This window comes from Chelonoidis abingdonii, chromosome 1 (genome assembly GCF_003597395.2).
Source record: "Chelonoidis abingdonii isolate Lonesome George chromosome 1, CheloAbing_2.0, whole genome shotgun sequence".
Lineage (NCBI taxonomy): Eukaryota > Metazoa > Chordata > Testudines > Testudinidae > Chelonoidis > Chelonoidis abingdonii.
Genome location: NC_133769.1, coordinates 94180995 through 94207590, shown reverse-complemented (window position 1 = coordinate 94207590; position 26596 = coordinate 94180995). Strand labels below are relative to the sequence as shown.

At 45.2% G+C, this 26596-nt stretch overlaps 1 protein-coding gene and 1 pseudogene across 3 annotated transcripts in view; both read left to right on the top strand.

Moving 5' to 3' along the window:
- Positions 1 to 26596, top strand: part of GRIN2B (glutamate ionotropic receptor NMDA type subunit 2B) — a 289406-nt gene that overhangs the window by 13469 nt on the left and 249341 nt on the right. The gene's annotated exons all lie outside the window — the stretch shown is intronic.
- LOC116829939 (U4 spliceosomal RNA) lies at positions 12090 to 12171 on the top strand (annotated as a pseudogene).

Genomic DNA, 26596 nt, shown 5'->3' with positions numbered 1-26596 from the left:
ACTGCAGTCTGAGCCTCTCCAAACAGGAGGTACTATGAGAAAGATGTCATGGGGATTGGTTCTGGGGGAGGTCATAGACATTCCCATCTGAACTGATCCCAGCAGGAGGTGCTCTATCTGTACTAGCTGTGGGGGAACTCACAGCAGCTTCAGGGCCAGGCTGGCTCAGAAAATATTGTATGGAACAGGGTAGAAATTCTGTCTGCTGAGGAGCTTCCAACTTGTGAACTGTTTCTAGAGAAGGATGCAGAAGAGGTTGCTGCTTTTCTGCCATGAGTGTCTTTCTACTTGGTAAAACAGTGGGTTAATTAACTGCACTACTGGATTCCTGTGGGGTTTCTGTCACTGAACTCCTCTGAGAAATGCCTTTGAAATGCACTGTGGCAGAGGAAACACACAGTAATGCACACTTTTACTTACACATACACATGCACACAGGAGGGTATCCATGCATCCCCGTGTGTGCCTGTATCTAGCTCGGTCTCTAATTGCCTAGTATTACTGGCTACTGTATTCAATGGGCTAAGAATCTCAGGGGAGATTCCCCAGCGTCAGATGTGTTTCAGCACTATCAAGATGAAACATCTGAGGACGACAATCCCCAAGGGAGAATCTAACGAGAGCGACAGAATGACATATCTGTTCTCTCGGTCTCTCTCTTCACTTGTTCACATTTTTGTACAACTTGAAGTTGAAATTAATATCTAATTCATGACTGCAAAAAATGCAAATGTAGAGACCTGAAATCTTGGAATCCACTGTAAAAAGCAGCTCAGTACAGTGCAGAGCATCAGGCACTACACAGCAACAGAATGAATCTTTGCAGTCTACATTTAGAAATAGTGGGGTAGCAAACTCCACAGTGACAAAAGCTGTGTGTGAAATATAAATTTGGAGTCTTCCATGACTATCAGAAGGGACATAACATTTAATTATAGGATTAGAGGTCCTGTACCCGAGTTGGAGAAAATACAGATTGAGTAGTGTAACAGGTGACTTGCCCCTTTATGGATAATGGTGCCTACTAATCATCTCATCCTTGTCAGATGACATAGTCCCTTAAGAGTTGGGGTGGTCTGAGGTATAAAGGTGGAGAGGATAGGGGGAAAGAGGAAATGGTCCCCTGAATAATTGCTTGGAAGGAATCTTGTGACTCTATCTTTAAGGACCTGGGCTCAGGAGCAGAGTGGGTGGGGCCAGGCTCCCCTGTTCCAGCCAATTGGGATGAGCTTGGGAAGGGAGTTTATATACACCTCTACCTTGATATAATGCTGTCCTCGAGAGCCAAAAAATATCTTACCGCATTATAGGTGAAACCGCGTTATATCGAACTTGCTTTGATCCACCAGAGTGCGCAGTCCCGTCTCCCCGGAGCACTGCTTTACTGTGTTATATCCGAATTAGTGTTATATCAGGTTGCATTATATCGAGGTAGAGGTGTACTGCCTCTGTCCTCTCATACCAAGGCAGGTATCAGTAGAGAGGTAGTTTGTTGGTCTTTTTGAGCTGGAGGACTAATTGGTGAAAAGGGTCCAGCTGAAGGTGAAGCTGGCTAAAGCTCTGCAGGTGGCCTGAACCACAACTCTATGGAGGACAGTTGTGGGGGAAACTCTTCTTCTGAGGAACAAAGTAACTGTTTGAATCACAGCCCTAGCTCCACAGGGGAGACCTGAAGGGATACTGCTAGCTTGAACCACATCCTCAGCTCCAAGAAGAGGGCTGTGGACCTTTCCCTCAAAGAGGGAAACCATAAAGATAGTTTGAAATATAGTTTGGGGTTTGCCAGAGAAGTTGAGCCCCCATGAAAAGGTGCTCTCAGTAACAGACTAAGAAGCTGCTCATGAAACCCAGACCCCAGGGGAGAATACTATGGGACTGAACCAGAGGAACACTCCACAAGATGAGCATAGCAGAAGCAGGCCAGGGAAACACTAAGGAGTTGCGGAGAGATTGGCAGTAGCTGTTTTGTACAGAGCCATAGTCTGAGGCCCACAGAGTGGATGGTCTTGGTTCCCCCACTAAACTCCAGAAGAGAACTTTATTATGGCCTTGAACAAGTGGGTCTCGCTGAAGGAGAACAGGATTGGTAAGCCCCTCAGCTGGGGTAACTGGCCTCTGGAGTCACTGAAATCTTTAGTACCCTGATTATTAACCCAGATGGAGGTTTGAGGTTAGGACAAGAACCACTAAGTGAGCTAGACAGTGAGGGGGTCAATCAGAGGACGATAGGGCGAGGGATAGAAGTTATAGAGAACCTGCGATAGGGAAATGGAACTGCTGCTTAAATGAAATGCTGCTTAAATGAAATGCTTTTAATCATTTTCTATGGACATGCAAGTGGCTCCTTAGGGTTTTCTTTTAAAGATAATTTTAAACACCTGAAAACAACACTAAGTCTTTAGTTGCTCCAGCTAGTATCAACCTGTTTGTGCTCATATTTCATTGTTGATCATAGGCTTGCTTATATTAGAAATGTGAGATGTTTGACTTGAGCCACAAAAAAGGGTTCAAAATTCACCTTGGATTCTAGTGGCATGAATGTTATGCACATGTTAGGATGAGGGCTGGAAAAGGCAGGAGTTAAATTAAATTAGACATCCTCTTGGTTTACTTAGACTCAGCTCTGAACATGGGGATGAGTCTGTGTCAGAACCAGTAAGAGAATCCAGATCTCCTGACTGACTCCCAGTGCTGTTCCTCATCCAAAACATTATTCTTCTCCCGTGATCCCTCTGAACCTCTCAGCTTGTAGACTCTATGATCAGGTTCTGGCATAAAAAGATTCTCAAACCTATACCGAGCGCAATTTGGAAGAGTTTACAAAGCTCTAGTCCAAATAACACATTCCCATTCTCTGGACTCCAACATTTCAAGCTAATGGGTGGCAATTTGGCAGCATGAATCCCCTTGATATAAATGGATATTTCAGTGCCTGCCTCAGGCGATGCAGGGAGGACTTGTCCCTCAGAATTGTTTAGGAAGATTGCTCTTTCTGTATCTCTGGTAACTCATGTTCCAAAAGGGAGTTGGTGCAGAATAGTATACATACCTATAACTATAGCAATGCATGTCCACAAAAATAGTTACTCTCTAAGAATGGTAAGCTTTCCTGATTAAACATTTGAAAGTTAGGAAAGTAAAAAATGGATGTTGCCCATATGAGTTGAAATGTGTCATTTGGGGTGTATGCATTATGATACAGGTATCCATGTATCATTTCTGAAACAACACAGAATAATGTACAATTTTTGTACAACCTCAAATATATGTCTCTTCTTGTAGAGGGTGCACTCCTGTCTATGACTGAATCCCTAAAAGTCATTTATCTACTGTATACCTGATGCTCAGTGAATGAGGTGGTTACTCTTGAGGAGTCATAGCTCATACAGGCTGACCCAATGCTGATCAGAGTATCTCACTGGGCTCCTGCTGAGCGTTTTGAGAGAGACAGAAATCTGTAAAAAAGATGGGATGATGTGCTATTTGGTGTCTCTACTACTTCTGAACAGTGAGAAAGGTGGCTAATGAGAGAATGCCCCTGGCAGGCCAAGGGTTTAGCCATTTGGGGCCTAAATCCCCCTGCAGAATATTAGTACCTAGTTCAGTGGGAGTGAGGCATATTTAATTGGGGAGAAGAGGACCTCTTGTGATCTAATTAGGAACTATTAGAAACCCTTTGAACTCCAAAAATGAAATCCTGGCCTCACTGAAGTCGGTGGCAAAACTCCTATTGAATTCAATCGGGGGAGAATTTCATCCCTAGAAAAGAATGGCTTTTGAAATTCAAAGCACATAAGAAGAATGAGAGAGAAGGGTGTTAGATATGTGCTTGCACAATATTGTAACTCAGCAGCTAAAGAATTAATGAATTCTGACATGTATGTATATGAGTTAAGCTGCAGGCCTTGCACCTGATCAAATGCTCTCTGAAGTCAATGTGAGCCCTTCCATTGACTTCGCTGGGTGTTGATAAATCCCCAAATGTTTGCTTTACTTTTAGTAGCTACAAGTGCTTGGTACAAAGGTTGAAATCCGTTTCATTTGGAAGTGTCTGCTATGAAATCATCAGGTTTTGTCTTCCAGAGATCAGTTTGAAGAGTGGTCTGGAAACTGGTTAGCCTGCTGTTTGATTGCTATAGTGAGTGCTAGCAATCATCAAAATGTAAGTGAGCACAGTGGTTTTTACCTTTTGTCTTTGTATTTTCTGCTTTTGCTATATCTGAAGCAGTAAATGTCAAGATTTTAATGGCACCTACTGCATCAATTCCTTGGAAACTTGCCTTTTTTGGTTTATGTTAAGCATTTGTTAAAGATTGCCAAGTACATGGTCTTCTTCAGTAAAAAGTAAGGAATATTTGGTGATGAGGATGGGATCTAGTCAGGATTAGGTCTGGGCCACATTAAGGTTCTGGATTCTTTACCAAAGGGCTCTTCATAGGTTGTGCCTGTAGGAGAAAAAATGAGTATCTAGTATGAACAGTTTAAAATGGCTGCATATGGTACAGCTGAGGATATGCACTTTACTGGAAATGGAGAGTTTTGAATCCTGTGCCAAGTGCTCTGAGTGGTATCACTTCACTAATAAAATCACTTCCCAAGAAGAAAATAAAATAGTATTTTAAATTAAGGGGAGAAAAGTAAAGCACTTAATTTCACTCCAGAAACCTAGTGGGGGAAAAAATTAGACTTAACTGAGATAATGGGATTTTAGGGAGATACTATGTTCCCAGAACCATTGTACTGTTGGATATCACAAGCTAAACTTTGTGAAATCAACTAAGAGAGGAAATGCATTCCAATTACCTAGTCAATCTAAAGAAAATGGCACGAACGTGCTTGTGGCCATGCCTACGTGAAGTGTTGTGTGATAGTTTCATCTGTGGTGTGTGAAATCTGGAGCTTAGAGACTGCTTGTTGCAAAATACAAAAGACTTCACACTAGCTTGGAATACAGAAAAGTGCCAGATTTTGAAGCAACTAGAGAAGTGTACAAGTTGGGAAGAAACTAGTTGATAAAACCCATTCAGTAAAATCATCAGAGCAGTTTAAAGAAAGAAGCGATAACTGACCTGGAAGCACCAGCATTATTTGTGCTGTTCATATAACCAGACTTCAAGATCTAGTGGGCGAGTTTGCTGAGGAGCAGGAATTTTACACTGGACACCAGTGCAGCAGTTACAGAAGAAAGTAGTGAATGGAACCAAGTTTCCTGCTGCAGAACCTGAGGCTTTAGAAAAGATGCAGAACTGGGAGTTGCCTCATCCTTAGCTGAGATTTTTTTGCCTCTGGGAGTCAACTTCCTCTTGACTGATTCATAAAAGCCAGGCTGATGTGTCTCTGCTGGAAATTGTCTCACCCTGGTTAAGTGGGCAGGTATATGCTGATCTGCTTTTGGCAAAGAGTAACCTACCTGTGGGCTGAGCCAGCAGATGTGGTCAGTTAGTTGACTGGAATTAATCTCCTCTGGGGGTGAATATACCTGGTGTCAGCGGGAAGTGATTCTTTTCAGACTTTACAAGCATCTATAAATGTTCTGGTCTGCTGCTTCATGGAAGACCCATGATTTTCCAGAAAGTACAGATGTTAGAGATGGAAAAGATATATTTGTATACACCTATTCCCTTCCCCCATTCTCTTTGCCTCTGGTCAATGTAGAGTGCTCCTCAAATTGTATTCTGTGATTCATCCAATCTTCCTTACATTTTTTCTTTGCTCAAACCAATCACTTTACTTTAGTTCATCCCTTTGAGAGTTCCGTAAACAATTTCGCGTTTAGTGAGCTAGCCTACATTCAGCATCTTAATTGGGGTCACATAAATGCTTTTGTTTTTTTGCACGCAAGACTGGAAAACTAAAGCAGTTGACCTTCTCTTACTGCTGGTTGAAGGGAAATGGTCTGACATGGGTCACTAGAATAGGTGGTGAAGATTTACACAGCTCAGGGGATGTTCGCAGGCTGTAAACTCCACTGATATCCTGGGAAATCCCAGATTATGATGGAGTGTGGAAACTGGCCTATAAGTCTTCAAACACAAGCAGCAGAGCTGCATGGAATGGGGGGACAGGGAAGTCAACATAATTGCCTATTGGGGAGATGAGGAAGAATTATGATGAAGTCTGCTGCATCTTCACAGAAGTCTCCCCTCATTCCTGCTCCCTGTAGTAATGCAACACAGGAATGTAGACTATAGAGGACAGCCCATCCAGCCATTTTATTTTCATTCAAAATTGAAACACAGGTACTGGTGGGTGGCAGCTCTCTTACCACTTAATTTAGAAGACAGCCCAGCAGCTGTAATTTAGCAATCAGAAGAGGTAGAAATCAGCCACTTTTTCATTGTAGTGCAACAGTTTGACTCCCACTAAAGGGACTGCATAAGAGAGAACAACTGTATAGTTATACCATCTGTTTAAATTTTCACATATGCCGCAAACCCCATTGTGCCCCTGGGAGCAAGTACAAGGAGAGGAAGGGAACAGGCACACAATGTCAATGCTCTAACATATATTCTATTTCTATCCTATCCCATCCCAAAGTGATGTACAAGCCATGGCCAGATTTAGCCATTCCCTCATGTGAAGTCATACCTCACTCTGTGAATAGTCCCTCTGAAATCACCTGGACTATTCTTGTCATAAGGAAATACTCCCCAGGAGTAAGGGTTGCACAATCAGACCCTATACACACAGAGGAATCATCTTACCACTGAAATGCAGCTACTTCTGGGGTAGCCCACAGCGCAGATTGCCAGGTGCAGCACCCGTATAGAGAGGTGTTTAGGAGGATAAATGCTGGGCAGTTTATCCAGCTGACACTGCAAAGAGACTGGCTGATGGTCTTGGGCACTGCACGTAAAATCCTCTTTTGTAAATCCCACCCTCAAGCCAGTACCTGTGGAGGCCACTTCTGTCAGTGCTGCCCGCGCCCCTGAAGGCCTCTCACCTGGCAGCCCTGCGGTGAGGCGGGGCGGCTGGAGCCCGGCAGCCTCTCCCACGCGGGCCGCGCCCGCAGGAGCAGCTGAACGGAGTTTCTTGGGGCCCCGCGTTTCCTGCCGCCGCTCTGGGCTGGTGGCCCCTGGCTAGTGGGCGACACCGCCCCTCCCCCCGCGCTGTGGTCGCCTCAGGCCTCCTCCGCAGCACTCAGCACTGCCGGGCGCCGCGGGACTGGCTCCTCCCGCCACAGACCGAGTGAAACGCTCCTGCGGGCTGCCCAGCGGCTCCTTCCCGCCCTCGCGGGACCCTCCGCAGCTCGCTTGGGGCCCGGGCAGGGAACGCGCGCTGCCCCGCCTCTCCTCAGCCGCGGGAGCGGTTCTGCCTGTGGCGGCAGCTCCTTTCCCGCGGCGTCCTCCCCGGATCTCCGGGCCGCGCTGCGCTGCGCGAAGCCTTTGCTCGGGAAGGCGGGGAACCACGAGGGACGCAGCCAGCGGCCCAGCCTTGCTCCGACCGAGCCCGGGGGCTCCGCTCGCTGGCCGGCCCTGCTGCAACAGAGGCCACGTCTGCCCCCCGCGCGGTTACCAGCCATTAGCCTGGGCTGCGAGTCCCGCTGAGCAGGGACCAGCCACGCGCCTTCCCCAGGCGGAGCCGCCGGGACACGTAACCACCGCGGGGGAGAAAAGCTGGGGCAGGGCCAGGGAGGTTTCCCTTGAGTTAAGAAGCCGGGTCGCTCGCCTGTCCTGCGGCTGTGTTTGCCCAGCGCCGCCTTTCCCGGGGGGCAGACAGCAGGCTCAGCTGGTGACCCCCCCCCCCCCGCGCCCCGGGAGACTTCAGGAAAAGACCTTTGGTAAAAAAGCCTTTGCTTCAGAAGCACCCTATGCCATGGCCCTGTTTGCTAGAAGTTAATGCATTTAAAATAAACGTCCGGGACTCAGTGAGGGATTAGCTCTTGGGCCAGACCTGGGGAAAAATTCATATTATCTTGTGAGTGTGGAGCTGTGCCCTGATCTGATTCCGAAGCCAGGCCTGTGCTTTTTCCCCCTTTGTGATAATATTCCCCTTGAAATCAAAGATTTGAGCGTGAGAGAGAACTCGCTAAACAGCCCTACCTAGGACAGGGTTTGGAGATTATGAGAGTAGATAATAAATTGAATAGCAGGCATTTAAAAACAGGAGGCAGTCATGTAGCAAGCAAACACAGATATTCCATGGGAGGTAGAAAGCAGTAATGCCCCCCAAAAAGCAGTAAAGAGGGAAAGCCCAGCGTGATAATGAACAGTAAATGAGATATGAGCTTGCAGTACAATATAGTAACAAAGAAAGCAATGCAATTTGAGTTGCATCAAGAGGACTGTCACATTACAGGTAAAAAGTCTTATTTTCTACATATCACTGGTAAGACTGTGCCTAGAACACTGTTCTCATTTCTGGACAACTCAGTGCCACACAAATGGCAGCAAATTAGAATGAATTCAGTGAAGCAATAAAAAGGATTAAGAGGCTGGAGGGACTGAGCTAAAAGGAAAGATTAAAATAACTAATTACATTTAGCTTGGCCAAATGACAGTTAAAAGGGAGCACGATAACTGCCTAAAACTGTGTGTTTAAGGATGTAAACACCAAAGCGAGAGGAATCCTTGAGTGTGGTTCAGGCAGTTGTTGGTTAGATGCCCAGATACCATTGTAACAGGAGTGGTGTAAGAATCTAAATAGAATTGAATGGAAAGTGGCAATAACAAAGCAATGATGTGAAATGGAACAAAGAGTCTGAATTCCAGAAAACAATTCTTAATGATGAGGTGTATTGCACTGTAGGAGAGTTTCCAAAGGAAGTGGTGGAAGCTCCATCAACAAAACACTGGAGAATGTGCTATATAGAGAACGATCCCACATTTAGAGCGCTGTGTGTGGATGTACAATTTGTATCTGCAGCTGATCTGCAGTCCACAAACATGGTCCATGGATATCTGCAGATTTGCAGGGCTCTGCCCATGTTGGCCAGTATGGGAGTAGAAGGGGAGATGTCCTGCTAGGATTTCCCACCTTCTCTCTCCCACCACCTCACTGATTTGTGTGACCCTATAGATTATTTGCTCTCCTTAGTCGTGATTAAGCCTCATGCAGGGGATTAGGTTCATGTCAGAAGTGCCACATTATAAAAAGAGAGTTGCAGACTAGAGGGAGTTGGGAGGAGTGAGCAATGAAAACGACTGAAAGTTTTATGCAGTAAGTCCTCTAAAGAAAGGTTAAGAGAGGCAGCTGTGTTCAGTCAAGAGAAAAGACAACAGTGGGTGGAGACCTAACTGTACAAATGTGTAAAGGGTTATTACAGAAAGAGGACAGGGGCCAATTATTCTCTTTACTCACTGAGGACAGATCAGGACGTAAATGGGCCCTTAGCTGAGGCAGGGAAAGTCAGGTTCAATATGAGGGAAAACCTTCTAAGTGCTGGGTGACCAAAGAAGCCAGTAAGAGGGCGTGGAGGAATTGCCATGATTGGAGATACTCAAGGTTGAGATTAGATCTCCATGTATCAGGCATGATTTTGGGATAAGGAAATCAGTCCTGTCACAATGAAGAGATGAATCAGCTGCTCCACACAGAGGTCCCTTCTCACCCATATGCTTTCATTGTCTTTGTAATGGCTCTTGAACTTGCAGATCATGCGGTACTCAGTGCTTTCTGGTTGAAGGTTATTTCTTTAGGACATGTTGTTAAAGCTTCTGTTTTAATATATACTGGGGATAACTTCCCCCTTGACTGTGAATCTGTGCAAATGGCTTCTTTAGATTCAATCTGCCCTTGTTATAAGAAATGCAAAGGTAACCAGTTCCAGTGGAGCAAGAATGAGCTTGGACTTTTACCCCTGAACTTGTTTCTTTTTTAAGATATGAAATAGTTCAATTAACATTAAAAAAAAAATCCCTGTGCGCCACTTCATGTCCTGAGTTTTACTGGGACAGGGGAAGTGCCATAAAGAAAAGCTGTCCCTGCAGAATTTCTGACTGAGTCAAGATCAGGACGTCCTGGAAATCGCTCAAGGAAAGTCCATTCTCAGAGACTAAGACTGCGTGGTCCTGAGATATATTTGCATTAATTTCCTGAAACTGCTATTAAGATGGGGGCAATTGAAAGTGAAACGGGGAGGTAAGGATAAAGAATAAAACTTTTTGTCTCTACAGCATCTGAGCTGATTGGAATGATATAGGTAATAGCCCCATATAAATATTAACCAAAAATTGTCATCTGATAATTGTTTAGAGGTCAGTGACAAACTAGTGGTTTTAGTCCAGTTTCTAGTGAGCAGGTGTCTGTATCACAGGTTCACTATCACAATGACACAACAACTAACAGTTCCTTAGTAGTCTTATGAGGAAGTCCAAGACCAAGGAGATTGAACTTCACTTTTATCCCAGAAGAAATTGATTGAGGATCAGAGCAGAGGCACCTTGGCGAGGGACAATGTACATGGGGAAAATTGCACTGCCACTTCCTCTCGCTCTAGGGAAGAAGCTTGGCCTTATAATAAAGACATGGAACTGGGGATCAAGAGATCTGGGCTCTGTACCTGGCTTTGCCACTGACTCAGACTTAAGCTAGTCACCTAACTTATCTATGTTTCAGATATCTCATCTGTAAATAGGGATACTGTACCCCTACTGCATAGATGTGAAACTAAACATAATTTAATATTTGTAAAATTGTCAAAGGATTTGTTTTTCCTGTAGTGCCCCAAGTTGGCCAAGCATGGCTATGCATGACCCTCATTGCCTCAGTTTCCCCAGATTTAGGGGTTCCATGTAAGTATTATGCCAAGATTTCCTGTGTTTATGCCCAGCCAGGGATTCTTTACTGGCACAATGCCACTCTTTCTCTCCCACAAACAGGAGGCTTCACCTTATTCTAAACCCTAATATCCAGAGACAATAACAGTCTCTCTTTCTCCTTACTATTCTTCTAGTGCACCTTTTCCTGAGCTTCTCTTCTTCTTAAACCATAGTGGTCAATAACTGAACACTCTGCTGCCCTCTTAGCAGGTGATATCTGTCCAGGCTCTCCCTCTGTAGATGAAGTTTAGCTGTGTGCATGTGCTGTACCCTGCTACCTTTACCCAGATGAGTTGTCTTCTCAGGGCTTGCTCCCTGGAGGCAAGCTTCTTCTCTAGCTCAGGATTTTGGATGCCCTTTTACTAAATTTTACCAGCTTTCTTTTTGCCTCCTTGTTTCCTGCCAAGAGCCTCCATTATAAAGCCCAGGCGCCCTCCCTTAAGCACAGTTGGACAGTAGGCAATCAGTCACAGATGCAGTGGACCCCACTTCCTCTTACGGGGGCCAAAGTGACAAAAGTGTTTTGAGATTCTTGGACTGAAGGTGCTATAGAAATGGAAAAAAAATAAAAACAAAAGCTATTTATCTGTTCTCTGGATAAAGAATTTTGACTTCCAGAGCTGTAATTCCACTGCCTTCATCAGTATGGCACTTAAGTTAAACATTAAGAAGACCATCATACAAAGCAGAAAAACACTTCACAAACTGTGTTCAGATGAGATGAGATCAACTCGCTAAGGAGCTGCAGCCGGGCAGGGAAGCAGGCAGAAATGAAAAAGAGGGCATATGGTAGGTGATTTATGCTGTCAGACATCACTTCAGGGCCCTAATCCTGCAAGATTTTTGCACAGAGAAAAATCTGTGTGCATGGAATACTTGCAGGATTAGGCCTTTTTGGTCTGGTCTTTGCCATAATCAGCCAATTGTCAGGAACTGAACCTGGGTCTCTTCATGGCAAAGGAGGGGAATAATCACTAGGGTTCTGGCCCAGCAATCTAAGTGCTCCCATTCTCTTCTGATCTGGGGAGTGGACAGTGAAATCAGCAGCAGAACTTCAAAGGGACTTCCATGAACCTTCAGTTCAGACACTGGCAGCCTCTTCACATTCCCGCACACTACTGGCCCACTGTCTTACTGAGCACAAGCATGCACAAAGGAAAAATATGCAGTAAAAACTGGAGGACTAAGAATACTCTGGTGTTCTGTTGCCCCCTGCTGTCTGCTAACTAGGGCATATGGCAGTGATGCTCAAAAGCACACTGTGACCAAATAAGGAGACAAAATGATGGGGCTACCAGAAAATGCATTGTTGTTTGGTTGCAGGTAGCAAACTTTGCGCAGTGGCAGTATCATAACCAATGAAGTTAATCTGAGGTGTGATTATTGCTAGTTGAAAATTTCTCCCCAGAGTTACTAAGCGTGAGAATAGTTCAGTTGCCCAGAACAGGCAGCATTGTTCAAGAACAACAATGGTATGCAGCAGAGAGAAAAGCTGTTACAACAAGCCATCTAGGGTTCAGTGCTGGTGGGGAAGGTAGTTGAGCTGGTTGGAGAAACTTTGACAGAACCACATTCCATCGGAGAATGCATCCTGCTGAAAGAGAAATGCTTTGCAAATTGGATCTGTTTAGTTGGAATTTTGGCTTGAAAGAAAATGAGTGTGAGGGGAGGCTCCCATAATGTTGAAATGAGGCATTTCAGTATTGTCAGAATAAAATATATCTGTTTTTTTTGTTTTGAAATGGTTTGTGTTGAAGTTTTTTAAGTAATATAATACAAAACAAAACAAAAAAGCCAAAATAAAAACAAATCATTTTAACTGACCCAAAACAATTTTTTTCCCCGCAACTTTACGAAGAATTTCAGAATGATGAGGTTTTGTTCAGTTTTGGAACAAAGCCAAATTTTGAAATCTCAAAATGCTTCATGAAATGGAATTTTCAGCCTCTGCCCAGTTCTAATAATTAGTGTGTATGCAGGGTCGGCTCTAGGTTTTTTGCTGCCCCAAGCAAAAAAAAATAAAAAAAACCCCTCCGAGAGCACAACTGCTGAAGCAAAAAAAAAAACAAAAAAAACTCCCACAATAAAACAAAAACACCCCTACAAACTGAGGGCGGAGTGCTGCCTCTGAAATTGTGCCGCCCCAAGCATGTGCTTGGTTTGCTGGTGCCTAGGGCCGGTCCTGTGTGTATGCTAAGGACTGCTCATACATATTGTCACCTCCCAGATGCCAGGACACAAGAACAAACGCTAAACTCAGCCAATTTAGTTATTCTATGGATGCAGGCAATGAAGTGGGAGCCACAGCTGATAGGCCAATGTACACATCTACATGACCAGCTGCTAGCAGGTCCTGTCCTCTGCTCACTTTGTTAGCTAATATGCAATTCCCATCCCAAGGGGCTACTAATACAGTGTGTGCACATCTGGCTTAGTCCTTATATGGCCATGCAGTGCTCCCACTCCTTTGCATTACGATACAAATGTGTACTGTGACATAACTTGCTAAACCCATGGTGGACTGTTAGGTAATCTTAGGGGAGGGTGCCCCTGGCCTACCTAGAGACTGGCTTCTGGTTTGTCGACAGTTTCATGTAGGGAAATGCGAGCAAATTAAAGTTCTTGGAAACTGCCTTAATGTACACACTTTGTATGTGTCTGCAATGCTTGTGAAGGGCAAGATGTTCTTCATGAAACTTTTCCAACAGCACATCCCACGCAGGCTGTTCTGCCCTTTCCAGGTTCACAGTGGGAGCAGGGGAACGTGTGTGGGATTTCCTATACTGTTTTCCCTTCCTTTTTGGTACTTTTGCTTGTTGTTTTTCAGATGGGTGCTGTGAGCTGGATGTGATGATTGGGTGCCAGGGTGTATCACTGTGTGCTGATGTATTTCGTTTACCTGAAGCTCTGCAGCAGCCTCTAACCTACACTCTGGGCCTTTAATAGCTCCCTGCAAATCAGATTAAATATTTATCAGTGATAGATTCTGGGCACCATATTCCTGACAACATGTTTCATGCATCATTTGCTTTAAATGTTGGGAGATTTCAGCAAACATTTGGAAAGTAACTCTCCTCATTGTCTCTTTCTCCCTTCTCCCCTCTTTCCTTTGTCCCCTTCCATCTTTCACCTTTTTCCATTTCCATTTCCATTCTATCTCTCCCTTCTTTTGCTTCCTTCTCTCTTTTTCATGTGAGTGGCAAGCAGCGTAGCTTGAATATTATTCACCAGTATGCGTTTGAGTAAATTGCATCTAGAGTAGATGTCAGCATGTGATAGAGGAGCGGCAGCACTGGCTCCATCTTAATGAATACTCCAGCCTTCCTGGGGACAAACAACCAGAAACAAGCACTGTACGTCTATGCTGACACTTTGCTTCCCATGCAGGCAGCCCTCAGTACAAGCTACACACACTGAGGAGAGGGCAAGAGAACTCCTGCACTCCTTTCATTCCTTCCTCTCTCCATCACACGTCCTCTCTATGTGGCCACTGCTCAGCTTGTTCTTTACCTGGTATGCCAGCTGCTTGGCTATGATGGAGGGGGCAGCTAAAGGACTGTCCCTTTAAAACCTTCGTAAGGAGAGAGAGAAAATGGCACTAATCACCCCATTAGCTGTGGGTTTACAGCTCCAATGAACTTCAATGTGAGTTGTATCCATGCAATTGATTGGCATGATCAGGACCATGAAGAGGTGCGGCTTTACATTGGGACAGGAAAAGAAAGCACAATGTACACAAAAAATGGAGCATCTCCATGCGAGTGCTCCATGCACAGAATGTGCGGCAACTAGAAAGGGAGTGTCACTTGGGGAAAAAAACCTGCATGGCAAAGGGGAAGATAACCAGTGCTGCACATCTCTCTCCCTCCTCCCCCTAAGCCCCGGTACACTGTAGAAGAGCATTCTTCAAACATAGGATGGAAAGATGCCCAGTAGAGTTGCAAAAGTGTCCCCCCTTGAAAAAATGGATAAGCACAGACACATTCACAACAAGCAGAGGCTGCCTTTTTTACATTCTATGGCTGTGTATGGGGTTCCACGTACTTTGAGGTTGTAGGTTTTATTCATGGACCGGTGTTATGCACCTGTCATTGCTGGTGTGCCTCTTTCAGGCTTTGTCCCAGCCTGGTCTCCTTTTGTCTGTGGTTTTCAACATTTTTGTGTTGCTCTGGCTGGTGAGTTCAGCCAGTTCATTGATCTCCAGGAGAGAGACAGTGTGTCATCTACACACTCCACTTGGGATGTGCATCCTTTCCCATGCCAGCTACTTAGAATGTATTCCTCTGTGGATATGTCTTCATGTTAAGAGGTTTGCTTGTGCTCTTAACTCCACATGGGCAAGCACATGGTGCTTGTTGCCCACATTCACCCTGGCTGGTGTGCAGCTCTACGTGGCCATTCTCCTTTATCCTGGCCCTGACTGCTTCTGCAGTCTCTTCACGGTCTGTTCTATCTTGAGCAGTGCCTAGATTGCTTGCCTAGGAGGACATATCTTGCTGCTGTGGCCATCTCCCTGCACTGTCAAGCCATCTGGTGATGCATTGTTATCATCACTCCATACTTTTATTGGTATGGTGATTGCCATTCATCACCACAGCTGCTACTGCACCCAAGGGTGGCTCTTGGAGATGCAAAAGGGTGACAGTAACTCCTCATAGTTATCACTGATGGGAGGGAACGCACACCTTCCACTGCCTCATATAGAAGAGGATGATCTAGGTCTGAGAAATGTGTGTAGATTGTTTTCCTCTTATGAAGAGCAGGGCACTGCAGTTCACAGCAGAGGAATGAGAGGAGACTAGAGCCATCTTGCCAGAGAGACTGGAGGAGGCTGTTCTGTTCACTGTGTAGCAGATGCAACCGAACCTCTTGGCTGGGGTCCTGGGCTGGCCTCAGCAGAGCAACTGTAAGAATTCAATCAGAATAGAGAAGCAACTCAGCAACCAGAACGTACAGCTAGCTCGGATTCGATCCAGGAGAGGAGTGACAAACAGCAACGAGTTTTGTAAAGAGTAATAACTAGTGAAAGGCGAACTTGTCTGGTTCATTTTTCATGGTTTATATGGTTGGAAAAGACCTCTGGGCCCATCTAGTCCATTCCTCTGCATCAGGCAGCTTATTTCCCTGCAGATGTCTTACCTACAGTTACTAGCTCTAAAGCACCTCCCTTGGGGAATTTGTGCCACTGCCTAATTGCTCATTTCCGCCATAATGTCTTGCCACCTAAAATTTTTCATTTTTACCTTCAGGCTATTGCTCCTTTTCCTTTTTTTTTTTTTTAAAGTGAATTTTAGCAGAGGTGAAGCCACAGGACTGACAGCCCTGGAGAAGTTCTTTCTCCACAGGGCAGGCTGGGTGCGAGCTTTATCTGCAGTGGTAGTGCAAGCTTCCCAACACACAGGCTACCAGCATGTGTCATCCCAGCTGATAGGATGAGAAGGGAGGTCAGCCTCTGTTTGATTCAATCCTTGATCTTTTCAAGAAGAGGAGAAGGAATCAATTCATGATCAGTAATTATTCTGTTTTTTCTGTGCAGGATAGTGTCCACAAACCCCGGTTAAGACTATGGCCCTATTGAACTTCAGACACATAGGAGAATGGTCTCTGCCTGAAAGAGCTTACAAGCCAAGAAGGTGAAATATAGACAAAAGGAGAGGTATCAGACTACAACATGCAAGCAAAGGAATCAGGGTAATATAGGCATATGGCTCGTTATTCTAGCTTCTCCCCTACCCCCCACCTCAGACAGATTAAATTTGAGGACTGAGAGAGCAAAATATGTACCATATCTATAGATATTGAGCCTGATTCCTTGGAGGAGTGAAATGCTGCCAGATCAGCAGGGTGATGTTTTACACCCATTTTTCACTGGTGTAAATGATTACACAGAGCGCAGGGCTTTGTGGGGGTCGGGCTTCTTAAGGACATTTTAAAAACATAGTGCTCTTTTTCTTTCTATGCAGTTCCTTGTGGAACTAAAACTATGCCCTTGAAAATGGGGCCCATAATTTGCGCTTCAGAGCAATGGAGAGGGTGTTCAGGACATTGGGCCAGAAAGGGGATGTAGGGTGAGTCAGGCAGAGGACTGAGAGTACCCAACTGTAACTTTTATTGATCTTCAAAGTTTCCTGCTTACAGCTGAGTTGGAAAAGCATGCAAGGTTTTCCGTGTGATAATTTCAGTGCATTTGAGGCCTGATCCATATTCCACTGAAGTCAGTGAGAGTGTTTCCATTGACTTCACTGGGCTTTGGATCAGGCCCCTGGGCTGGAAGTGGGAAGCGGAGAAGCAGCTGTGAAAATGAAAAATACCATGAAACAGAAGCAAACAATGTTCTGAGCCTCCAGAAATGTTGAGGGTTCCGTGGATGGTTCAGGTGTATGTTTAGGGGCAAAGGTTGGAGGGCTTGTTAATATATCTGAACTGACTTGTTTCACCCACTCATCCCTACTCCATTATAGGGCCCTGAAGATATTTTATAGCAATATAATCTTTCGCTATTCAGGACACTAATATAGGAACTGTCATGTGGAAATAAGGGCAGGAGCTACCTGCAGAGTGTAGCCTGTCACTAGTGTGGCAAGGCACCTTCTCGGTCTCCCCAGCCTCTGCCGCTTTTAGCCCTGGTGAGACAGGCTTGGGTAATGCGGTCCCCCTTGGGACACAGGGGAAGTCTGCTCCCCATATCTCCACTAGTCCTGTTTAGAGTATTTTTCTCCCTTGTGGGAGAGAGTACTGCCTCTCCTCCTGGTCAGGCTCACTGTCTTGCTGCTCCTACCCTCCTAGCAGCAGGACTCCTTCTCTCTTTCCTCTCCTTCCTCCCAAGGAAGGGTTTAAAAAGGTCTCAGGCAGCCCTAAGTTGGAATCAGCTGATCCTAATTAACCTCAGGTAGCTCCCCCTCAGCTGATTCTAATTGCTACCGTGGTAACCCTTTCTCAGCTGAACCTGATTGACCCGTAATTGCCTCCCAGTTGATAGGGAGGAGGACCTTTTAACCCTCTGGGACTGATTCCTACCCCTCCCTTGCAGCTCTCTGTCCTGAGTTTATCACACTAGCTGGACTCCACTTTAACAGGAGGACACTATGAAAGTGTTTCAGAAACAGGACTAGTATCTCAGAGCTCACCAATCCCTTCACAAGAACAGAACTGACAATGCAAGGGATGGGGAACCACTTGTGCACCACCACTAGTTAAACTTTAGCTCCTGTCTGGATGCTGTTAGTCCTTCCACCTCAACAATGACCCTGGCAAGCAGGAGGAACAACCCAGGACTCTGGGCTCTATGCTGGCATGGGAGGAAGGTTGGTGTCAGGCTGAAGAGTTGGATTTCTATATAAGAATGGAGCAACCCAATTTGGATAGAAAGAGAAAGAGTCCTGAACATTCTCTCCAAACATCAAGCACTCATATTTGATTGAGGCATCAAACATTTCATTTCCCTTCCTCCTATGTTTTTATACAATGTCTACCTCTGTGCTTTTCAGTTCATTAGGCCTAGGAGGCCTGAAATACTGGAAACCATTCCATTTGTGGTCCCATTGAAAATGGGAAGCACTGGAAACGTCACAAGGAAATCCTATTCTCACGTGATTTCAGTTTTGCAATCTCAAGAGGGTTTGGTTGCTTATCTAAATGGGAGCTCTATACTCTTGGAGACTCACTGTATGGTAGTGATAGCTCCACTTCAACCCTCATTTTGAAAGGGTTGAAGCATCTTTCTTTACCTGGGAAACATTTTAAAACAGAAAATTGTGTGGTTTGCCTTGGGTGGGGACGGATCAGCGTTGACAGAAATTCCTTACATTCAACAACAATGCTGCTATTTTACATTTCTATAGAACTTTTCTCTCCATGGGGTCCTAAAGCACTTGAAATGTCATCGTCCCCATCCTCAGCTGAGGTAAATCAACAAAGCTTCATGGAAGTAGATGGAGTTGTGTTCTTCCATACCAGCTGCTGATCTGGTCCAAAGTGTGTGTGTGTGTGCGTGTGTGTGTGTGTGTGTGTGTGTGTGTGTGTGTGTGTGAAAAAAAAATGCATCTACCAGTGAAATGCATTTGCTTTGGGATGGGTGTGTGCGTGTATGTATAAAATGCATCTATTTCTGGAAGGGAACATACCAGCTTTTTAATAGGACATGCAAATGCTATGTGACAATTTAGTCCAGGGTGTGAATATCCTCTGTAATTGAAACTGCAAGGGTAGAATCTGGAAGGAAATTTCCTTTTTCTTGACAATAATTGTAATTGGATCTCTGACACTTATGGCCAGGGTATCAGAACATGGAATCCTTGAAGCAGAGCAACTCTTAACACCACATCAGAGCAGTGATTCAATACTAACTACTCTATTGCCATCACTTCTTGAAGCACCTTGGGTTTCTTTGGTGGTCTCCCGTTCTAGTACAGACCAGCCATGACACTGTTTAGCTTGTGAAGTCTGACAGTATCACAAGCCAAATGGGTATGGCTGTGTCTGTACTGGGTATAAGGGAATTTTCCTTTGAAACCAATAACCATTTGTGGAATTAAATCAACACCTTTCTCCCTACTCCCAGTTAAACTAGGATTTACTGCTCTTGTTAGATTCTGTGTGGGATACTGTGTGTAATATTGGGCGTTATCTCACAGGAAGGTTATTATTGCCTTGGAGAAAGTGCAATGGAAGACAATATATCGTGAACTTATATAGATTCTATAATCTGAAGATAAAAAAAAATGCTTCACTAACAATAAATAATTAAGCCTCCCAACTCTATGAAGCAGTGGAGTTTTATCTCCTGTTTTAGGGATGTGGAAAATGCTCAGAAGGGGCACTACTTTGACTTTCAAATAGTGTCCACTAATTCTGAGTGCTGAAGTGGGGTTACATTGCAGCTTCGTTTGGTGTGGTCCCTTCTAGCCAAACTGTACTCAGAATTCTTTCAAGCTTTTAAAAGAACAAAACAAAAAGCAAAACCACAAAGCCAACACAATGGAAGTAGAAAGTAGGAAGGAAAAACTTAAATCAGCTGAGATTTCATGTGGGATGGGGAGTCTCTGAGACAGAGAGTGGACAGACAAAAAGGATGCCAAGGTGGCTAGTGGAGAAGGGAGAGAACAGGGTTGCCAACTTTCCAATTCCAGAAGACTGAACGCCCCTGCCCTGCCCCGTCCCTTCTCTGAGGCCCTTCCCCTTCCTGAGGCCGCTTCCCTTGCTCACTCCATCCCCCTCTTTCCATCGCTTGCTCTCCCCCACCCTTGTTCACGTGCTCATTTTCACTGCAAGGCTGAAATGGGCATATTTATTGTTTTGACAGATGTGTTATGCTAATTTCAGGTTTTATTTGTTACAGGATGCTAGAGCTGGCAGCAAAATAGTCAAAAAGGGTAATTAAAAAAATAATGAAATTTCACAAAGGTTTTCATGATTCTTTCCCTCCCCTCTTCCCATTTTTTTGTAACCAGCTCCATCTTTTTTGTTCACTAAAGTTCACTAATGTGTGGAATTAGGACCACACATTATTACAGCTGCAATGGGTCCATTAAAGGCCCACTCCTGAAGCCCCAGTACAAGTCCATAGAGCCCAACCACAAAAATGCACACCTGGCCATATACCTATATAAATAATTCTGTAGAAACTGACTCCCACACCTACATGCAGATACACATGTGTATTCATGTGTACACATCTAGCATGCACTAACATATATACTTCCACATTATTTAATATTAAAATTGTTGTTTAGTACCTAGAGACCGCAACTAAGATCAGGGCTTTGGGGTGGTAGGTGCTGGACATATACATAAAAAGAGAGAGTCTGCAAGAAAGAGTTTATAATGTAGCTAGACAGAGGTGGGGGGAAATGTCTGATACATTTGTTCTTCTGCAATTACTAATCAATAACATTCACTTTTTAAGAAATAATACATTTCTTTTAGCTTTTCCTTCTCTTTTAAATACTTGTTATGGAATGAATACACATATTTTATGTCATCAATTTGTTTGTGCACAAGCCAGCAAAAGGAATAAAAGCCAAAGAGTTAGGCTGCAAATTTTATTCACATAGGTATACACACATGCGGCAATACACGCACCTCCCTATACAAAGACACACAGTCTCTTACACACATACAATGCATGCACACACTTGCCTACATGGAGACACCCAGCTGGGAAGGGAGGAGGGTGGGCTGGAGGGGAATAGATGGGTAGGGGAGTGGATGAGAGAGGATGGGAAGGGAAAGAGGCCAAGGATGAGAGCAGGGTCAGGGTGAGAGGGCAGTGAAGGAGAGAGGAGGGTGTGTGTGGGGATATGTGGGGTGGATGGAGATACAGGGGGAGGCAGAAGGTTACAGGTGCATGAGGATGTGGGGGGCACAGGGGTGTATAGGGACATAATGGGAATGCACCAGTGTATGGAGGTGAATGGAGTGAAAGGCTGTGGGGGGTGAGGGACAAGGGGGTAGCAGCTCTGGGAGGTGGAGAGGATGGGTAGGAGAGCGCTGTAAGGGGTACAGGACTGGGATGGGTAGGTGTGGGGGGCGGGGCAGGATGAGACAGGGAGAGATGCATTGAGGGGGATGGGGGGTTGGGACAGAGAGGGATACAGTGAAGCAGTCAGGGGATGGGAGTGCAGCCCCATTCCAGCACTTGAAGATGGGGACACATACCCTGAACTCCTGGGTGCTGGCGATGGGGAAACAGGCTGCGGTCTGCCGAAGGGCATGTGCTGCAGCTTAAGCCCAGCCACAGGCGAAGCGTGAGGAGGAGAAGAGGGCCAGCAGCAGTGGAAAAGGTGCATGCCACGACCCCAACAGCCACTAGTTCGTCCTCTGCCCTGCCCCAGCCAATGGGAGCTGCACCTGCGGGTGTGGGGCAGGGCAGCACATGGTCTCCCCTGGCCACCCCTCCTTAAGCCTAGAAGCCAGAAATGCCATCTGCTTCCCAGGAGCCGTATGGCGAGCCTGTCAGGCCTGCTGCGTGGCACCGCCGCCAGCTGGCAAGTCAAAGGCCCGATCAGTGGTGCTGACCGGAGCTGCCAGGATTCCGTTTCGACTGGATGGTCCTGGTCGTCCAAGGAGAGAGAGAGAAGGTCATGCGGCAGGCTGAGGCATGTCTTGGAGGGCTTTGAAAACAAGGATCCTGATTCTCATTTACACTAAGGTTCCCTTTACACTGCTCTACGTCAATTATATTTATTTTTACTTATTTATACTTTTGTTTGTTCTCTTTTACTTTTAAGGCTTTTATGCTGCTAACACAAAGTAAAGTGGCCTTAGTGTAAATGGGCATCAGGCCCAAGAAGTTTAAACTGTATTGAGCGGGGAAGCCAGGGGCAGAGCCTGAGGGAGAGAGCTGATGCAGTTGCACATCTTTGTGTGTGTCAGAAGGGAGGCGGAAGGGAAGGACCAGCTAGGTAAATTGCCAGGGAAGATGATTGAGGTGGAGGCTGTGACTGAGTCTGAGAGGCACCTCAGCATTGCTGTGGAGAAAGGAGAGTGTGAGGAAATCTGGTGAAAACGGATGAAGGTGGCATTAAGCGCAGCCAAATCTGGCCCATCATTTTGAGCCAGATTGGCCCCTTCCATTGTTGCCTCTGAAGTGTTTGTAGCCAATGACTAAAGCTGGCCGCAACTGGCTATGTGTGTCTTATGTCTCCATCTCTACGGATATATGAATATGATAGAGTGCTGAGCCGTGTGAGAGGTCAGGAGATGCCGTGCCGTGTTCCTAAAGCTGGCAAAGCTTTCTGATCCCCACCGATGGAAAGTCTCAGTAAGATGAATTGACCCTGACTTGTCATACAATCACAGGCACAGCATGGTCTGGTGCACAGCACTAATGTACTGTGAAAACATATTGAATCCAATGGCTTGATGACTGACTCCTTACTGGTCATTAAACTGAAAGAGAAACTGGGTGTAGGGGAAGGCGGTGGAGACAGGGCAGGGGAGAGATGGGAGAGGGAGAAGGAAAAGCCAGATGCAGGGAGGGAGGGAAGTGAGGAAGAGTGAGACAAAAGAGGTAGGCAAGAGAGACAGAGACAAAGGGAGGAAAAGGGAGATGGAGAGGAAGAAACAGAGAGACAATAGTAGAGAGGCGAGGGGAGGGAGAGAAGGGATAGGTGATGCTCCTGAAGCCAGAAGCCCCTGTGCTCTGAACTTCCTTTCCCTAATTCCTTCCAACCTACAGCTGATCCAAATCCCAGGGTAGTCAAGGGAAGACTCTATTAACTTTAGTGGGAGATGGAGCGGGACTCTAGTGTATAGTATCTGGGAAGTATTTTTTATTTTTTTTATTTACCACTCCGCTTTCCCCCTTCTGCATTACTATCCCCCATGGCTTTGATATTTATCAGAGGAGCCAAGGTTTTCCAAAGGGATGGGGGAGTTGAGTGCTTCTGTTCTTAGGGTGCCCAACTTGAGGCATCTTCAATCAGCCCCATGTAAGGCATCTCAGATTGGCCTCCCCCAATCACTAGTCACTATTGGCCAGCTTGTTTTGTTCTTCTTAAAGCAATGATGATGATAATTCAAAGGTGTACTTTATGAGAGACCAGAGTGAAGTGAAACAGGGACAAGGAAAGGGAAAAGGGCTGTCGCTGACAAGGGCAGGCAATTTTAAAGTAGGGTACTGACAGCAAGCCTCTGCTGAATAGTCATCCACCCTTCCCAATGGTCCCTCCAAGCCACACTGCTGTGAACTCCAGTATGTGCAAAATGCTGCTGTCTGCCACCTTGTCTATAGAAATGAGTTTGAGGTCCCAGAGCTCAGGCTGCAGAACCAAGCCAGGAGTCTATACTACAACTAAACAGCCTGGCAGCCCAAGCTGTGGGAGCCTGATTGAGTTGGCATTGCCCTACCATGGGTTTTTAATTGCAGTGTAGACATACCCTTAGATGCCTAAGTCCCAATGACTTTCAGTGGGATGTAGGTTCCTAGGTCACATGGGCACTTTTGAATATTTTGCCCTCACTTTAACCTTGTCCCCTTGTTTGTACAGACGTCCATGGCTCTGCCCGGGACTGTCTCATGGGCTTGACCTCTCTGTATTTCCCTTCCCACTTCTGCTACTTTGCTGCTTCTTTGTGCTTCCCCTTGGTTTTGGCATGCTGGCACAAAAGCCACCTGCTTTGCAGTGCCTGCCATCTGTAACATCCTTCCTTTATATCTCTGACACACACACTGGGCAAGGACTGTTCATGCAGGCTGAGATTCAGTGGTCCATCTGTTATTCATCAAAGCACTTAAGCATGTGCTTAACTTAGAATCATAAATATACCTAGATTATCTCTGACAAGTGTTTGTCTAACCTGTTTTTAAAAACCTCTGGTAATAGAGATTCCACAACCTTGAAGCACGTCTAAGTCTCATTGAAGTCAATGCTTAAAGTTAAGTGTGTGCTTAAGTGCTTTTCTGAACTGGAGTCACAGGCAGCAGCCTTTGTGCAGAGACTTTTCCATTGCCTGGTGTTGTTGAAGGGAGTGTAGCCAAATAACCTCTTACCCAGGGTGTGAGTGTGTGCGTGAGCACAAGTGTGCACCAGACTTTCTGTCTGGCTCCATGTGCCAGGAGAGAGGCAGCAAATCAACCAGTTCCAACAAAAGTTCATGAATGGATCCCTTCTTTGTCTCTTCCTAGTCTGTGTGCCCTTTCTGGGTTCACAACACTGCAGAGAGGCAACATTGTGACTGTTTCCATTAAAAAAATTACAATTTTTTTCCTGTTTATATTATATTCTATGAAACCTTTTTTCGTTTTCCTTTACAAGATGTATATTTTGGGTCTAAATAGCTTGACAGTGTCCCTTTATGTGGCTTTTTCTACATCAGCTCTTGGGATTTCATCACTATGATGACTGATGACAGCGGGTTCTCCAAGTGACTATAGAAAATAATGCCACCTGAAGTTGACTTCTCTGTATTCCCCCTCAGGGGCATTGTGCAGGGAACGAAGAAATACTAGGTATAGAGTGGGAGAGATTCAGTGACTTGGGACATTCCTTCCAATCTCTTAACTTTTTTTATAAGGACATTTAGTTTATTTTTTCATAAACTTACAACAATTGACCAATGCACAGAAAGAGCAGAATGGGCAAAGACTGCATCAAGAAACTTCACTCAATACAGGAAAAGAACTGTAGATGGAAAACTCAAAGAAAAACACTTGGTCTGAGGTATTCAAAGCCATCTAAGGGATTTAGATATACAGGCCGCATTGCTATTAATTGAAATGGTGTTTCTAAATCCCTAGGTCACTTTGAAAATTTCAGATTAACTTTCAGTTTGGTTTAAATTGTATCTAGTTAGGGCTAAAACCAGAATGTAAATACTTTTTTTTTTTTTTAAAGATGAGTTTCTTCATATAAATGTTCTTCAGCTGACACATTATTAACCTGTGTGGAATGAAAACTGAAAGACTGAGACCTGGGCTCCACACAGATATTGCACCAGTTTAAGTAAAGGCGTGCTGTTGCACTGGTTTAGCAGATGGGTGTAATTATGTGTGCTAACACTTTTACATTGTGTTAAACCTGACTTACATTGTTTCTGCTCTTCATTAAGCTTAATTAACATAACCCAGGTTCAAACCTATCAAGAATGTCCACACATGCACACAATTGCGCAGTTGGCTCAGACAATCTAACCCTACATCTGATTTCCATTCTGAGACTGGTGGAGGATGAGGACCTGACATCTGTGGTTTGGGAGATCCAGGAACCAGTGTATGAAAACCCATCTCCATCTTGTGAGCTCTGAAAACCATGTTTCAAATGGCACATACATGGAGTGACAGCTGCTGTAACTGAGCCCTCCAGGTGGGGAGGATCATTCAGTCTCTTTGGCAATGAGGAGCTGTCTGATAGCTGCAAATCTGTCCATCAGAGTAGATCCTGGCACATAGTGATGGCTTCAGTCTGGCTCTGCAGGTCAGAACTGAAGAGTGGATGCTGTGCCAAGCCTCTGTGTCTTGGCATTTACATGTTGGCACTGGTCAGTGCCATACTGACCTGCTGTCTCACTTAACGGCATATGTATGTGTTAAGCTCACTCGAGCAGCTCAGCTTACACATGCCAGCTTGTAGAACTAAGTCACCGATATCCCACTCTCAGTAGCTTGTTTCTTACCTTGACTGTCTCTGGTTTGTCCTGCAAAGGGGGCAAAGGAATGATCCAAAGAACTAAGCACATACGGTGACCAGATGATGACTAAGGAGGTGATCTGATTAACCACTACAAATACTAGAAGGGTGGAAACAGCAAGAGGTGGAGGGAGGAGTTATTGAGGCTGGACCACAGGGGTATAATTAAAGTCACTTTACAACACTGAGCAAAGGCTGAATGTCTGGAAACGTTTCCTAAGAGTGATCTCTGTTAGACTGTGGAGCTGTCTCCAAATGGTGGAAACCCCATTGCTTGAGTCATTCCAAGCTGTACAGCTTGCTGAAGAATATTCAACATAGAACAATTCTGAAAGGGCCAGGAGGAGGCCAGGATCATTAAATAGAGCATTTTCGTTTCTAATTGTGATGAAGTACAGAGTATCGGTCTCTCCAGAACCATGGATGCTGTAGCCAGATCAGATAGTATCCATTTACCTATGCACAATATATATATGGGGAGAGAAGAGGCGAGGCAGATTTGGCTCTGTTACAATGGTCTACTATCAACATGAGACTGTGTGTGAAGCAGAGGTCCCCACATGCTGTTCACCAAGGGAGACCGTCCCAGCAGGGCATGAAAATGCTCCTGGCACTCTCCCCACCCCCACATTACACACCTATCCAAAGGTCACAGGCAGTATGGCCTTTGAAGATGGGTGAGAAGGGAAAGCTGTTTACTACAGATGG